At 34.2% G+C, this 17744-nt stretch overlaps 1 protein-coding gene across 1 annotated transcript in view; it reads right to left on the bottom strand.

The window, feature by feature from the left end:
* The window catches only part of Pde9 (phosphodiesterase 9), a 210063-nt gene that overhangs the window by 147942 nt on the left and 44377 nt on the right, over positions 1–17744 (bottom strand). The gene's annotated exons all lie outside the window — the stretch shown is intronic.

Here is a 17744-nt window from a genome sequence, read left to right as displayed (position 1 = left end):
TGATACGTTCTTCTGTCACGAATAAACAAGGAAATAAGGAAAGCAGCGTTAGAAAGTCGACCTTTGATATGTGTAGACTACCGTCGATTATTACTTAAACATCAGCGACTTTTGATCGTACACTAATTACATGCTATTACCTAATCATTTGTAATATTATAGCATTGTAACAAGTGCTACAATAATTCTGCATATTGGTAATGTCGAAATTTCTGTAATAGTATATATTTGTTCTAGTTCTAATTATTAATGGCAGACAACTCGGTTTCATTTAACTCAAACTCAAAACAGGGTAAATAGCGTTTTAAGCTACCTCGTAACTTCTTTCAGACCCGATAATGTTAAATCGGTATCAGAATTCCTTAGATTGATAAACGAATACGAAGAAAGTAATCAATTTAGCATGGGGTGTCTTGCAGATAAAGGAATCCATTTTATGGAGTCACTGAGAAAGACGCACCTGCTCCTAAGGATAGAAAGATCCAATTGGGTACAAAGTCTGACAACGTTGCTTGAAATACGCTAGCGTTGGGACCCTGCTGGGCCATGTGCTGACTGCTTGACATGCTCAGAGCTCAACTTTAGAAAATCGAACTATAGGTACTTAAATATTACTGAAATTTCGTTTACGTATTTTTTCTGTGCCCTTTAAATATTACTTTTTGTATCTTACAACTGAAAAATCCCTAGGCACCAAGACACTAACTCACCTTAAGGGAAACGTGTTACAATATTCGGAGTACATTTTTCATTTAAAATTCTCCAGGGGAATTTTAATTTTCTTCGTTGGATAGTTAATTTTTTGCCGTTTAAAATATATTCCACATTTCCAATTGGCTCGTTTCCTCGAGCAAACAGCATACTCTTTAAGGAACATTAATTCCCTGTCTAAACAGTCGCATTCTGCTGGAGAGTCTGACTGTTTATTTAACTGCACGGGAAGAAAAATTCTCGCAAGAAAGTAAGTAGATGAGTATCCGCGGAAATCAGACACAGGAATAAACTCATGTAAACAGGAAGAGGACCATTTCGCGCGAAAGTCGTGAACATATAAAACTGGAAATCCTTTTCCTCCCTTCTGAATTTCCCTCGATCTTTGGCTATATTAGCATACATAATTGTTAACCAACATAATGTTTTGGGATCTCCAGGGCGTTATTTACATCTAATTGTAATTCTCGTCTACGCGTTTCACATTGCGTCATCAAAGTCCACACAATTCTGCCATTAATACTTAATCCACTAATAGTGGACGCTACTTTCAAAGCTTAGTGCTGACACGTTATATAAGTGATGCTTCTAGAATAGGAGACATTGATCAACCGATAACACGATAATAGCGAAGGAAAAACAACTTTGTAAAAGGAAATACATATATATTTTCTGTATACATAGCTTTTGTATGCAATATATGGCCTGAAGCACACGAACGGTACTTTGATGCATGATCTCGTTGCAATCATATGTCTGCCTTCGTAGTTTATAATTGGACAAACAAACAGTAACATAATAAAATATCACTTATGTGCATTGGCCTTAATATGTTTAATTGTCAAAGGATATGTATTTTACCCTAAACTTATTAGTTTTAGAAATAAATATGTAATAACTATGATTACATGCCATGAGCCAAATATTTACTTTATCGAGAATGTTTGCTTCAAACGAGTCTAGGTATATCTGCATAAATGGAAATTGCATCTTGAAGCCTCTCAAAGGCTCAAACTAGAGTATACAGATCAAAGAACGATATACGTATGCCATCGTTACATCACATGAAGTTCTACTTTTCTTTAAACTCTATCTAATCTCAGATCAGTAATAATAATTTTTGGTACAAGCTGTATATCTCGATGTAAAAGAGTTAGTAAAATGTTTTATGTTCACGAAGTAAGCCTCAACCTTACTATACTAAATTATTAGAAAAATATTGTAGAATTATTTAATCAAATCTTAACTTGTTCTCATTGAAACTAATCTAATTTTTCTATCTGAATAACAACCTAATCATTTTGAAATAAGCATATGCCGAGTAACACCCACCTTATATGCGACTCACCACTAATCAAGCGATCACAAACGATACTAAAGATAAGAACAGTTCGATCACGAAAATTCAATATCGAAGCCTGGAGAGGTAATTAGAAATAAGAGCATCGTCGTCAATACGGCTTCGATATCATGTTAAGCGTAACGAAGGCTGATGTCAGCGAACTTGCGAATGTAGTCTCGCGGTTGCTTGATCGCATTCAAATATGCAAAGGAACAAGTTAATTAAGGACCACCCAGAAGCACCTCCTCTCTTTCTTTTGGTGTTCTGCGGTGCACGATGGAAACATGCCAAGAATATACGTAAACGATTCTCTTCAGCTTTGCATCCCCATGGAGCCCGCGTAGAGTAACTGTATACAGGGTGATCAGCGAGGAAATATAAACGGAGCCTGAAAGTGATTTTAAACGAGCATATTTACAACAGATAGTATTCAATTATTTATACACCTCCTATTAATAAAAAAGGTGCTTTGTAATATAAAGTGACTCCAAAGGTATTCATACACGATAGTCTGCATAAATTGTTACTTATTTATGTTACTTATTTCTTATTTTCTAAACAATGTCGCATAAAGAAATTGTATAACCTAGAGGTACAAGAATTATACATTAATTATAAATGTAGTATAATTCCTCAATTACAACATTTTAATGTCACTATAAGAGCGATGATAAATTGTATGCATTCAGACAGCTTCTGTAAGTACACTGAATGATTTAGTATTCACTATTTTAGTATTCTAAGTAGGTAAGTACTATTAGTTTATTTAATGCATGTTTAACTATGTTGTAAAATCATAGTATAAGTATATTATACGCGATATCTAGTTTCACTGTTATTCTCCTTGCAGAAACTTGAACCTTTAAAAATGTTACATTCCTTCTACATTAACACTGGGTATTCAAAAATTGCAAAAATAATATTACACAAGTTATAAAATATTGTATCTTATTTCCAAAAACAGGAAGAGCAAAGTTTCTTTGGTAAGAGAAATTAACATAAGCAGCTACGTGTATTCTTTTAGGATCACAATATTCCTTCATAATGCTAAACCAGGCTATGAATGTACTAATTAAACATAGGCACATACCCTTCGCTACAGTATTCTGTAAACAATAAGTTTATATCGAGAGAACAACGTATATACCTACTTTTGTAAATCATAAAATATTATTATTTATATTAAACTATAGATTCTTAAACTATGCCTAAAAATTCATTACAGTAGTGGTCACTGAAATTATACCACCTTACAAATATCAGTGCGTTTGGTTTAACTGTTACATGAAAAATAATCGTCTGTATTATATGTTATTAATTCAACTCCCTTCTCTTACTTGAAATTTTGATTTGTATAACAATTTTGAGTATCACGTTTATAATTATGTACTTTCATATTCAACAAATAGCATTTTCGCAAGTGTTGTACTTTTATTGGTCGTTGTTCTATAAAAGCTATTTCTCTTCGAATGCCCAGTATGATCTGTTCGTCCACTAAATGAAACTACCATCATGAAGTAACAAGACGGTATTTGTTCTCGACAGAAATAATTTCATATACATTAGAAGAAATGATATAAAGCGCGAAGAATTTCAACCCTTGCAGAAAATTCGGAACCGAAATTCTCCACTAAATAGCAAAAGGATTGTAATTAAGTAAATCATAATAGTACAAATGAAGTTACAGAAACAAGACAATGAAATGTGAAACGGTTGTCCACTAACGATACTATGTTGTCAATTAAAATTTAATTCGACTAACTAAACTCAATTGCACGCTCGATTCGAAACTTCTCCTAAGTATCGATCGAAAAGACGAGACTGTTTCACGAATGGTGTAATGGGTGTCAATTATTCAGAGAATCTTTCATTAATTGCGCATTCGCATGGAAGTTCTTTTCGTAGAAGTACCCTATTTTCCAGCTGAGCATCTACTAAGGAGATTATGGCTGTAATTACACGAATAATAGAATATTTCAATTTTTAATTAATTCAACTGAATGAGCGTTTATAAGAAGGGCGTACGTTACAAATTTTTTGAAATGTGTTTTTCCATAGAAGAAAAGTGAATTTTGTGTTTGCAATTAATAAATTAATCTTTCATTATCGGATTATTATTTACTTGTCAAGATGAAAAAAAGGCATATATTAGACCAACTGCTTGTCTAATTGCTACAGTGAGCAAGTTGTTTTTACAGTTTCATATACATTTTATGAAATGTAACATACACCCTTTTTCCAAACATCCATTTAATAATAGCTATAAAGAATTAAAAAGTAACATTAATATATTTTTTATTAACAGCATAGATATAGATATAGAAACATGCATTCTTTGATAGATAATTTTCTCGATTTTACTATACAGCTCAACTTCTACTTTCACCTACATAACACCTAGTATTAATCTTTCTAGTGGCACCTAAATCTAACAGACCCTACATATCTAAAGGATTTCTTATTATTGTCCTCAGTACAAATAGTTCTCCTTCCTTAACTGTGACATATGACCTAATAAAAATTTGTAATAATGTATATTCTATCTCTATAATAATTAATATTACTTTGCTTTACAAATGTTAAATAAAAACATGATTCAATGAGAGCCTCTATACCTAAAAACTATATATTACTAGATGGACGCTAATATAATTGAATAATAGAAACTATGAATAATCAAAGCCCACTGAATCGAGGTTCTAGTATACATTCACTGAATATTCCAATCATCGAAGTGTTCGAATAGTCGTACATAGAAAACTTCAACATCTTATCTCTCATCCTTACCCCCGCCTCAATAAATTTATCCTATTGTCTTGTCTTCTCCTTGTGTCAAACATAGCTAATATCGACAAAAAGAAAAAAGTATGAATTTACGTCAAAGTATCTGTAACAGCCAGGGTTTTCGAAAAAAAAAACCGACAACCTTACACGCTGACCACCGCCAAGGATCTACGTTTATTGTTCTTGATTAGCAAAGGATTAACATCGTTAGGTGACAATAGGGCTAACAAAAGGGCTGAGAAAATGCGACGGGGGATATTTATTACAATGCCATAAACAAAGTGCTAGCGTTAAATTACACATTGACGAAGAATCGAGAAGTAATCTCAAGATTCCTCGGCGGTGAGACACGCGCAGTCTCGATTCTTGCAACTTCAAGGAGCTCAATGAGTCGCTGCGGTCGTGTTCGACAGCAGGCTGCCATTCTCAGGGATCGTTCAATTATAAAACAGAGTCGAAACCCGGTTTCTTCCATCCCTCTTTAACGATCATAATGAAATTTAAACGTCCGTCTTTACGGGCGTTTAAAGCTGAACGAGTAAGTTCGCAGACTGTCACTGAAGGAAACGTTTCGACGAAATTACCTGTAGCCATAAATTTCGCGGCTAATCGAAAGTCTTTCTGCCTCGTTGCTATGCAAACCGACCGAATCTGTTGCCAGCTGGTTTATATTGTGTCTGGTCCAAGACAGTTTATTATGTGGAACACGAGACTTTCGAAAAAAGGTACAGAAAATTAGAGCAGTCAGCAAATAGGTGAAGTGCAGCAAATTGTACGATTTGAATACATTTATTGTGTTCGTGCATTACGAATAACATTTAATTACTGCTGTAAAATAGTTTAATTCTACTTACATAGTAGAAATAAATATTTGTTTGAAGATTCTGGACGTAGCTATTTCACTTAATGCATCGTTTGTTGTGTATTTTTAATATTGTATAACTCTTGTTTACTACTATCTTTCCTGAAAGACGGATCTCACTCTAGATAAAGAAACTCTTACAATCATTATTTAATTCCTATGAACAAAATCTAATATAAATTTGTCTAATAAATCAAAGAAATATTTAAATATACAAAAGTAAAAGTTAGTTCACTAAAACACATGTGTATTTGTTAAATAAATAAATAGATAAAATAAAACCACCAGATAACAGATAACCAGAAGACAATAGTGTTAAATGTTAAATTCTATAGTTATAATTAAAGGAAATGATAGATAATAATTGAAAACAAAGATCTTCACGTATTTTACTAACAATGACGACTTGAAGATAATTGTTTTGTGAAGCACTGAAAGCTCTTTATGAATTTCGATTAGTGAACTAAATTTCAAACAATAGACTGTCTCAATTACGTTATCATTTTCTGAAACAGTTTCATTCTACAGTAATATAATACAAATGAAATTCATTGCAAAATCTATAAAATGCAAGCAAATTATAAATTGTATGAAACTACGGTTGAAAGGAAACGGTCAAAATTGTGGCGAACCAAATTTAGTGGACAAAATAAAATAACTTTGTTCAAAATACAGATTATGTATGTTCAAATACAAGATTATTACAATTTAAATATTGAAATACTGAAGTTGTATTCATAGGATATTCGAATATTGAAACTTATGAGACTTCAACACAACTTGCAGTCGAAGCCAAAGTAACATTTTGCATGAGACCAACCAGCAGATTCAAAATATTATTACTCCTGTAACCCATAAAGTTCATGCTCCGCAATTAACGTCAAAATTCAAAGTACACTCTATGTTATCTCAAAAGTCTGCGGTAATTTTCAAATGTTTGCGTCTCAGGAAGCAAAAAGACGACCAAGAGGTACAACTAAGGTTCACGTCGTCACAAAATATTTCAAAGAAAACATACACGCCAAAAGCGAATCGACCAAACCGTTAGGGAAACCTTACAGTTCGTTATTCTATAATTTAATCTAGTAAAAAGTGAAAGCTTCAAGGTATCCTCACCAAAATTACATTTTCATCAGTGAGAGATAAAATCTGCCGACGAGGACATGTCTACCGATCAACTTTATAGATGTTAACCGATCCGTCTTGATGTCGTCTCGAAATCAGATTCAACGATTACATGAACATCAGCCACTGCTTTGCTACTTATTTGGTTATCCAGAAAAATTCGAACAATTCATTTCATGTCAAGGTGATGCATACTCTGATGTAAGTTCGCGATCGGACTTCTATACACTTCTGTTCACGGTTAAAACAAGGCGTTGTTTGAAGAGGCAACAACAGCCTAGGAACGCGAATAACTGACATGAATTGTCCACTGAACGAGGCTTACTTGCCACGGAACTTCGTTAGCTTCGCCAATCGGGTCCTCTGACGATAAATATTTACACATCACCGAATGTGGGTTAACGTTTTGCATATCGCCCCCACGAAGGATATTACTAGCGGTGACAAATGTTATGGATCGAGAACGACCACGAGGGATACGTGGCCCTGATAAGAGGCTTCCCTTAGCATCGCGGTTTTAATTGCTCGCTCTTATCGTCGTGTTTCGAATCGTCGCTAACTTCAACAGAAGTTCACTTCATGACTTCGAACAGCAACTGTGGTAAATGACTGATGAGTAAGAAATAAACGAGAGGATGGCCTGGAATGATCCATAAGGGAAGCAGAAGTCACATCAGGATCGTATGAAGTGATCTGCTATTATAATTTGAAAATCACTTCGGATTTTGGACATTAACAAAGTGACTGGAAAAGCAGGAAAAATATTTCAGTAAATTAATGGAATAAAAATAGTTAATATATCTCGGGGTTTTTTAAAACATCTCTGTACATTATGAATGGAGATTTTTTCCAGTGTAAGATCCAACGACAGCGACCTTGTTCATTTAACATCTCGCTACTGGTAACCTCAAACTTGAACAACCTTAATACTCGTATCTTCTTAATTTTGTTTTAGTGAAACCTTGACAGTAACCCTAACCATGGAACTCTCATATAATGCCGTCTGCTTCGAGTCTATAAGCCCATAACTATTGCTATTAAATGATCTCGTGACAGAAAGATATGATAATCAGATCTTATGAGATATATCGTTAGTATTACGAAATATACAGTACCTAATAAAAGGTGAAAGCAACTCAAAACGTCTTTATTGAAAAAAAAAAATTTTTTAAATTTATATTCGGTATTCTATTTGATATTATGGTTAACTTTCAAGGATCCATTATCATAGAATAGTTCGCTATGAAAATCGACTAAAGTTGATTTATGACTTGTTCACATCGACTCTCCTCGTTCGATAACGTATAATTCCATAAAAGTTTCCTCTGTTCAAGTTCAAACTGTTGTTACTTCATCTCTTTATTGGCTCATGGAAATGTAGACATTTCTCTATTAAAAGTTATGAATCATTTTTTGCTATTCCAATAAAACTAAGTTGTTTGAAAGTTACTAATAATACAAAACTAACACTTGATTGAAGACCTTAATACTTCCTGATCATTCTTTGCGCCAAGACACTTACACGAATAACATCGGCGATAATGTAAAATTGTCTTTCAACTAATAAAGACAAATGTACTATTTGAAAATGTGCATTTAAAAATAAGACAATCGACAAACGCGACAGAGAGTGTAATACGTTACAGCATTACACAGTGGAATCGCTGATAGCTGCAAGGCAAACGACAGACGTTGGAACCTGAAAAATCCGTAGCCTTTCACGTGAGGCTACTTCCATCGTGGCATTCCGGCGAATACTTATTCAAATACTTATTCAAATTCGATCCTGAGCTCGATAACTAGTCTCGTGGGCTCCTGAAGGGCGGCTTTCTACTCGCTGGGAAGAGTCGTATATCTTTTCTGGCGTGTGTGGCCATACGTGTGCGTGCATGTATGCTCGTGTACCTGGCATTCGCACGAGTGAACGATCGCAGAAAGGATTCCACGGATTCCCAGAATCACATGAATCCATAACTCCATTTCCGGCCTCAGACATTTAAATTTTTTAGAAACGCATTCGAACACTTTTCACGCGGAAAGCACCTACAAAGGTAAAAGCTTGAAAATTTACGACAAAATGAAAAACTGAAAAGGAAGGTAATTTTTTAAAACACTGTGTTTTGTGAAACTGGAAGAAAAGTATACAATGTTGTTCTGTTTAAAGACTGACTATAGATTTAACAGAATTTTATTGTGTCGATTTTCTTCTTATTCATTACCTAGGGAAGAAAGAATTGTTTAGTTTGTAATTGACTTTTAGGCTAACAAAATTATCTGTCACCGATTGTCGATTGTGTGCGCCTAGGTTCAAGATTTACGTATTGGGCACCTGAAAACACATACTTTGAATTATGAATCCACTGAATTGTATTAAAAACTTTTGATTCATTTTAAAGTTAAGATCAATCCCGTGAAGCGACTAGAGGAAAGTCTGATTTGCTGATGGAAACAGGATTTTGACCAGTGAGGTATCGGAAAATAGCAGTTATAAAACATTTTAGTTATTATTTCAAGAAAAATATTGGATATCTTTCATACTTCTGTTTATCGATACCAATTCTAAAGTGGATTACAAAATTCTTCTATTTTTCCAGTTTTATCAGTCAATTTAGTGATTAAATATTTTTTGCATTCGTCGACTAGTAAGTTTATAATCGCAGGTATTGTATGTACATACATGGTTTCGAGACACAAACTTTTGGTTACATTAGGTTTTCACTACGTTAGACTAAAAAAGCAGTTTTGAAAATTCCGTTAATTTTCAACATGATGTTACAGTTGCCGACGAACTTCGTACGAACTGTATATTAATAACATGAATATAGGCAACAAAATTTAAAGTATTGTACTTTGAATAAATTGTGGAAAAAACATGCTGACGTCAAACTTGAAAATGTTTAACACTTTATACTTGATGTCTTTTAACAATCAAAACACCATACTATGCATTATGTATACTTTAATGTCTCTCTATTAAAAAAAACATGGCTAAGAACAAATACAATGATATTCTCACATAATACCAAACAACAGCAAACGATGGTAAAAAGTTACGATTTCAACTAAAAAAGAAACTTTATCACCCAGAAGGGATCTTGGGATCTAAAATGCGAATTTTTTCCAAAGCACGTCGAGTGTCACACGAATTCAGGAAGTCAGATTTTCCATTAAAAGCTAGAAAGGTTTTATTCTTATATATTGTGGATATTTCGAGGAAACATTCGCCTCAGTAATTCTCATGGAACCATCGGCAAGCCGAAGAAGCCTCGGCTCCGTTTGCATAGACATTGAATGCATTTGAATTTTTATGAAGTTATCGATGCAATTTATTTGCGTTGAACGCTCCTTCGGCGAGTGTAACAGGAGTCCTTGAATCACGACTGATAAAATCCCATTCCATTTTCCTCGCATTTCGCGATTCTTTCACATTCCATGCCGCCATTTTCGGTAAATGACTGATTAATTTCACATACAGTCGTTTATTCATGCGATCCTCATAAATGAATCATTGTGTGCATTGGCTCCGAGCTTTATAGGGACAGACAACAGCGTTTTGTTTCAATGACAATTACGCTCGCTTTCGATATGTATCCGCTCACCTTGGTGGGATAAATAAAAAGCGATGGTACTCAAGGACACCTTAGGAGTATCGTGGAGACCCTAATTTTCGCCATTCCATATTTTCGTTTCTTCTTCGATAGCCTTTCTCTTCTTTCGAGGTATTTTTTGATGAATAGCAGGAGAAACGATTCTTATATACGCTATAGACAATTTCGTGGCGCGTCATACCGCTATAACCAATTTGTGGGGAGTTGCTTTCAACGCTATAGATGGTCTGATAAAAATGTGAGAATTCTCCAAGATCGGACATTCGCTTGATCTTCGGTGGTTGGACATCCTCCCCTAAAGACTGTTTGACTAATCGAGCGAAAGGAGGAAAAAATCGTGAGGGGAGCAGAGGGAAACCGTTGACCCTTGAAGGAGACGGCGGAAAGTGATAGGCTATTACGAATACCTCGAAAACGCTTTATATTTTCCTTTGCTTTAATGGTAAGAGATATTCTTTTTCGTTTTATTACTGCATCTTTGTCCTCTCACCACTACTACTCATTTTACCCTTAGTTCTACTTTACTCCATTCATTTTTCCTGTTATTTAGACTATTACTATTATTGTGATTACTATTAGTACTATTGCTATTATTATTATATTGTTGTTATCATGCAATGAAAACGTGTAATATAATATACAATAATAAATTCAGTTACACGGATAAATACGATTACTATTTGTACGTATGATTGTCATTTAAAAAGAGGAAAATTACCAAGAACTCATGTATACATTTGCGTAAAAGGCGAGGTGCAGCAAATTGCTATTTATTATTCATATATCTAGGTAATTCTTAATTCATTAGTGCAATTACTACTTTAGTACTATGTGATATGTATCTTCATCTGAATTTCCAATCTTTTGTATTAAAATGTGAAATTGATCGAAAATTTTGTTAGATTTTATTTAATGAAAACTATTATTATATATTAATACTACATGATATATTATTCAATGAGAACTATTATTATATATTAATACTGCATAAGATATATTCGTATCTTATGCATCGTTGATGGTACTTTATGACTGTCTCTTATAGTTATCAAATATTCTTTTCATTTTCTATAATATCTAAAAGACATCATATTACATAACAATTTCAAATTTTTATTCTGCTTCCCTCGGTGTTGCTAATAGTCCACACAACCTATTAATACGACTACAGAAAAGAATCAAACAAAATTATATCTAAAGTATACTGATCATAGTGTAAAACATTAATAAATTAAATATTTTCTTCTTGTAGTTACTGAACGTAAATGAAATTAAAAATTCGTAAAACATTAAAAATACTTTTTACTACAAACAACAGATTTAAATGAAATTAGTTAAATGAACGAAGTTTTTGTTACAAGAAATAATGAAGAATTAAAATGAATTAGATCCTTATGTAATTTTTCTTATCCTTATGTCGTACAATTCAGTATGAACATATCACACTTTACATTCTGATGTGAATATTATGAAAAGAAATTACTACAATTCTGTCTTCATGTCGTTATGACCATGAATGGCATATTACATTGTTATAATCTACTATGGACAAAAGAACGCTTGCGCCGGATGCACCTCGATGCACTTAATTTTCAAACAAGCCGAATAACCTGTCAACGCTGTAAGTATACTATCCTAAATCTTGTCATTCACAGATAAGAATATTCGAGTGTAAGTTTTCATTCACAGAATGCGTAACCTTATTTCCTCGAATGTAGAAATTCAGAAAATCGTTCATGTTTTCCTTATTGTGAATAAATGAAAACTAATTTACAAATAAAACTCCTTATTGCATACACATGTACAATTTTGATTAAAACATATTTGTAATTTAAAAATTACTAATATCTAAAGTAATATACATCATATATACATGTATGTATCTCTGTATATATGAAGTTTAACAGTGATCAAACAAAGTTTCACATTTTCCCTAACGCTATTTGATAGTGAAAGGAGATACACATACATAATCCTTTCTTATAACATTATACTTAGATTAGATGATAGTATTGAATCCTATTAGATAAATATTAGTTATTTACCGATTATACGAATTAACCTACGAGAAATAACATAAATAATCTATCTTATGCATATCAGCTAGTTACTGCAACAAGTGATATAAGTAAAAAATCACATCTTTCTAAAGAACGAGATAATATCATTCTGCACTGCAAAAATCACACTTCCTACACTACGTATTAAAACATGACATTTGGTAAAAAAGCCCCTTCCAAAGCAAAAAATTGTTGCAATTATTCATTCGAGCTCGCTCATCGGTTTTCAGTTTCCCAAGAATGTTCTAATACGTTTAATTTTTTCATGTATACGGTGCATAAGAGATCTCTATTCGAGAGAGCCTGGTGCACGGGCCATTTTGCATAATGGATTCCACTACGAAACGCGTAACGCGTCCAAGAGCAAAGATATACTTGAAAGCGTTTAATCTACTGAACCGGTTACGTACGAAAACAGTGCAGTTTCCTTGTCTGTACGCAATAACAAAGCTCTGCGCTGCCTTTCGCACACAGTTTTTATTGCGCGCCGATGCACCGAGCGAAATACTTACATGCCGCCAGCTTACCGACGACGAAACCGATGTCCCACGGGGCTTGGATATCGATATATTATGGTAAAAGGAACGGCTGCAAAAAGTACTACATCTATCCTCGGATTTAACGATATCAGAATATGTAAAAGCGAAATTGTGAACCATGAAATTCCACTTATGGGTTCCTCAATGTTCAACGCATGACACAGAACTTTCTTCACACTTTAATGATCGTTATCAAACATCTATACAGGGTGATCAGTTTCTCTGGACACCCTCACCCTTCCAACACCCATTAGAGGGTTTCCTATTAAACTGATCACCCTATATCCTAGTCTCTTTTAATTGCATAGTGTTACAGTCCATTGAGTTTCATTCACATTCATGTGGACTTAAATTTTATGACAGTTTCTTTATGGTAATATTGCTAGTATCTTCCTGTCCACATAAGTCATTACATTCTAACCATGCAATTAGAAATATATGTTAGTGAAAATGTCGAGGATTGACTCTATGTATAACAATTATATAGGCTAATACTGAATTTATAATCATGACGTGTAAGTAAAAAAGTTCGATGTACATATCTCTCTTTAGCCCACAGAAATCAATCAGTTTGAAAAAGTATCTCAAATGACTGAGTTCAAAACGTTCGGTATTACGCAGGAATGAAATTAAGGGAATCGCAGGCAGGTTTCAACTCGACCCGATAGTTCCAAACTCTTTGCATATACTTTAAGGGAAGAAAACGATGCTTTCAGATTGACTCGAGCATAGAAGAGACAAGTTGCAACTCCCGGTGGGAACTCGACAGCTGACACTACGTTTACTTATCACAAATGTCCCGACAACATTCCTACACAATTGACCTGCTCATCCTTCTTTTTGTTGCGAGGTGCAATCAACTGAAAAGCACATTACTGGTTTAACCACTAGAACTGTTTGCAGCAAACGATTGCTCCACACGTTTCTCATTAAAAAAAAGTGATCAAAGTTTGTTATCGTTAGACGTAGATGAATTTTCATCTAAAAGGCGACATAAAATTATCGGAATATTAGTTACTCAGTTTTACCAAAATTACGCCTTGCCCTATAAATGATATTGTTACGTAGATGTTAACTGATTGTACAAGAGAAATATCAACCTGTCAAATCCTCAGAAAGAAAATATACATTACTTATTTACTGTAAGTATTATTATTTGAATACAAATACCCCCAAACTCTAAAGTACCCCAAAAAAGAAATATCTACTCTATTTCTTCCTAAAACAACACTGTCCTTTTCAGCCTTTCCTAGAACTATTTAAAGCAAAGAGATATCATTTTTATGTCCCTGTCACTGATGCGTTCGGAATAACAAACAAGAACAAGCATATATGTATGTATGTATGTATCTTTGAATCTAGCTCAAATATACGATTCCTCAGCCATCATAAACTTACGCCAATCTCAAGCTGTGAATTCAGAGGGAGAAAGTACTGTGGCCAAATACTGTACCTGAGATGAGATTAGATATTAATTAGACAACGCCTGGTTTCCTACAGACTCCCGCAGTGCATCCCATGAAAATTTCAAACTTGTATAACAGCGCGGCGCAGCAGTTTAACGATCGGTCTTAACCCAAGACTCGAATGAAAACGTCACCGACAAGGTATTATTAACCTTCGTAACGAATGAAGCATCGTCGTGCACGTAACCTAAATACAAACGATCGGCAAACCAGCAACGAGACAATTAAGCTTGCCGGAAGTCGTAGCGAGTAGCCGGTCGAAGCATAATTGACACACAATAGTACACACACGATTTGCCTTCTCTCTTAATTACATTCCGACGCTGTGTCCGATACGTGGCCATGTATTTAGCATAACTCTCGCGTTTCTCGGGCTGCGCTACACCTCAACTAGGGAATAAGCTTCGTACTTCCGTGACTGTGATCGAAGCTACGCAAATGGATTTCCCGATGAACACAGTAGACGATCCCGAGGATCACGTGTTTCTGGAAACGTTGGCTTCAGCCGTTACTCGTCAAGAGCTGACTTTCATTAACGGACCACAGTGTACATATTTTGAAAGCAGCCTTCATGAGATGTCGGTCAGCTTTGAGGTAAAATTGAAGAGGTCAGATTCGCTAACCCTTAACAGAAGCTTTTGGAGAGTTTGCACGCTTGAATAGCAATGGGGGGGCATCCACCCGAAAATTTCTGTTATAGTGGAGTACTTTGGGGGTTTATTAACCTCTTCGTCGGCACTGTATTGTTTTTTATGATCGTTAGTTTCAGGCAGTTTATGTTTATGCGGTTAGTGCAGAGTTCATTGTGAATATTTCTGTGGCTGGTGTACCACTTGTAACTAAGTATCTTTTATTATATTCCTTTGTCGGAAAAGGAGAATTTTATTCATTATATTTAATTGAGTGAGTATAATTTAATTCGCTTTCATTTTGTGCTGACAGATTTTAAGTGAAATTTCAGGAAAAAAGTGAAGGAACGTTTCAGTGATAATAGCGTCACGTAATTCAGTCACATTGCTTATATTTGTTAAAATGAAATAACAAATACGCTACACAGTTGGACTTTATTTTGGTTTATGGGTTTTTTCTTGAAAATAAATATCTTATGCAAAATTTTAATGAAGTCATTCAAAGAATACTAGAAAATTCCAACTTTTTCCTTTGAATTCTATAAATATACTTTGAACATTTCATTCTCACAGAAAACAAAAAATCAACTTCCTCAAAGTATCTAATCCCTAAGTAATCCCTAACAATATCAACAACAAATAACGAAAATGACAATTGAAGTTATCATAGTATTAATCGATTTTCCACATTCGACCTTAATGCGAACCTTTTTGCGCACCAGATTAGCTCGAAAAATATAAGATCACGTAATAGAAAATCCTCTGTAAACACGGACTATAAAAGAACGCATCACTCTACATTTTTCAGAGTGCAAAAATGAAAGCTTTTACGTTAATGGAAAACCCGGTCGATCCGAAAGGTAGAAAAATGTTCCGCCACACATTTGAACGACTGCACAAAAATGTAACGTCAAGTAATGTTCCGAGCTAAAATCAGGCTGAGCTTATCATTTGGCGTCTCGTCTGAAAAACAAAGATAGTGGGAGAATTTTCTTAGAGAAGAAAATCTCGCCTGTAAGCTCGAAAGATTCGAGATCATTACGAGCGTTCCCTGGGTCGCGTACGAAACGATATTACGCGGTACTGAGAACGCGCTACGAATCTACCATGTAACGACGGAAAATTCCTTATCTCTCGGCAAGCACCGCGTTTCTTGAAAATCAAAGGCCGTCGGCGTTGGTCGCTTAGAGGAGAGCGGATAGTTGAGACAAAGTCAGCCATGAGAGCTAACTTCATTTACAACACATTTCACTTAATTATCAACGAAGTATTCTTCGGACATTCGCAGCTATGAAATAGTACTAAAAAATTATGCCTATAATTATGAAAGTGGTCAACAAGACAATTGGAGCTTTTGGATTCATCGTATTTCGTGTAACATTGATTTGCATTATCAGATTGTGGAATACATGCTTGAAAACTAGGTAAAAATTGAACCACGTATTAGATACGTTAATAATTATATTTTTAAAAAGAATTTACTTCCTCTTTAGTACATTTTTGATGAACTTCAATTATTTGTTATAAATCAATATTTTTTAATTCTCTAAAGATTAAAAAATTAAATCTTATTATTAATGATAAAAAGAAAAACTATTTATGATTGTAAAATATAGTTCTATATATCTCTAAACAGCCTATTATAAATATTTGCACTGAAAATGTAGTAAGTTACTTGTGATATCAAAAACTATACTCTGAATAAATGATTCTTGAAATTTTATTTTTCAATATACGTCAACGTAAAAGTTGAAATGCTTTTGAAAAGCAAACATACATGATTTAGATTGGACCGCTTTCAGGATTACTGACACAATTGTTTCTGTTTCACATTAATGATGCACATTTATAGTGACAATTAAAACCTCATTTGGAGCAAATAAATTAGCTTTCTCTTTGAGTATCAGTACTAAACAGCACAAGCGCGAAATAATAGAATATGTGCACTATAGTTATTTGCGAAATGTATTTCGTATTAGCAACATCTAGTTAACAACAAATAGTTTCAATTAAAAGCAGGAACAAGAATTTTATCGTTGAAATAGCTACTAAACAAGCTGGCTATTCTTTCTACGAACTTTAATACTTGTATCAGTGTTCCTGATTTTGCTGGAACAATTTAGGTTGTAGTGCAATATCATACAATTTGAACATGCTCTAGAAAATTTCGATGCTACAATTCTGTTGTTAGATAACTAGCTTCTTGTGAGATCTTAGTCAGTACAGGGTTCACCCGATAAGCTCTATCTGGTTGCTACGTCCAAAACAACTTATTCACTTCTGTTTTCACCAGACTTCACCCCTGTCTTCGCAAAGTCCAAATCTCCTATACTCATATTCCCTGTATACAAATGATTAAATTATTATATATATATATGTATGACTCCATAAAAAGATTACGACCGAACTGTCATACGTTTGCACCACGTTATAAGGAAGTCTTGTTCAAAATTAGAATTAGTGTCTATTTCTTACCCGTATTCCTACACTATTATGTCCATCGTAAGCTGCAGAAACCAGCCTTGCATCGATTTTAATTTTACACGATGAAACTCTATTCCTTTCAGCAGTGCTACCTACCACAGCACTAATCGAGATCAGGGAACACATTTTAGACA

The sequence above is a fragment of the Calliopsis andreniformis genome, chromosome 1 (genome assembly GCF_051401765.1).
Source record: "Calliopsis andreniformis isolate RMS-2024a chromosome 1, iyCalAndr_principal, whole genome shotgun sequence".
NCBI lineage: Eukaryota > Metazoa > Arthropoda > Insecta > Hymenoptera > Andrenidae > Calliopsis > Calliopsis andreniformis.
Note: the sequence above shows the minus strand (reverse complement) of the source record. Positions and strands in the feature narration are given on the sequence as shown.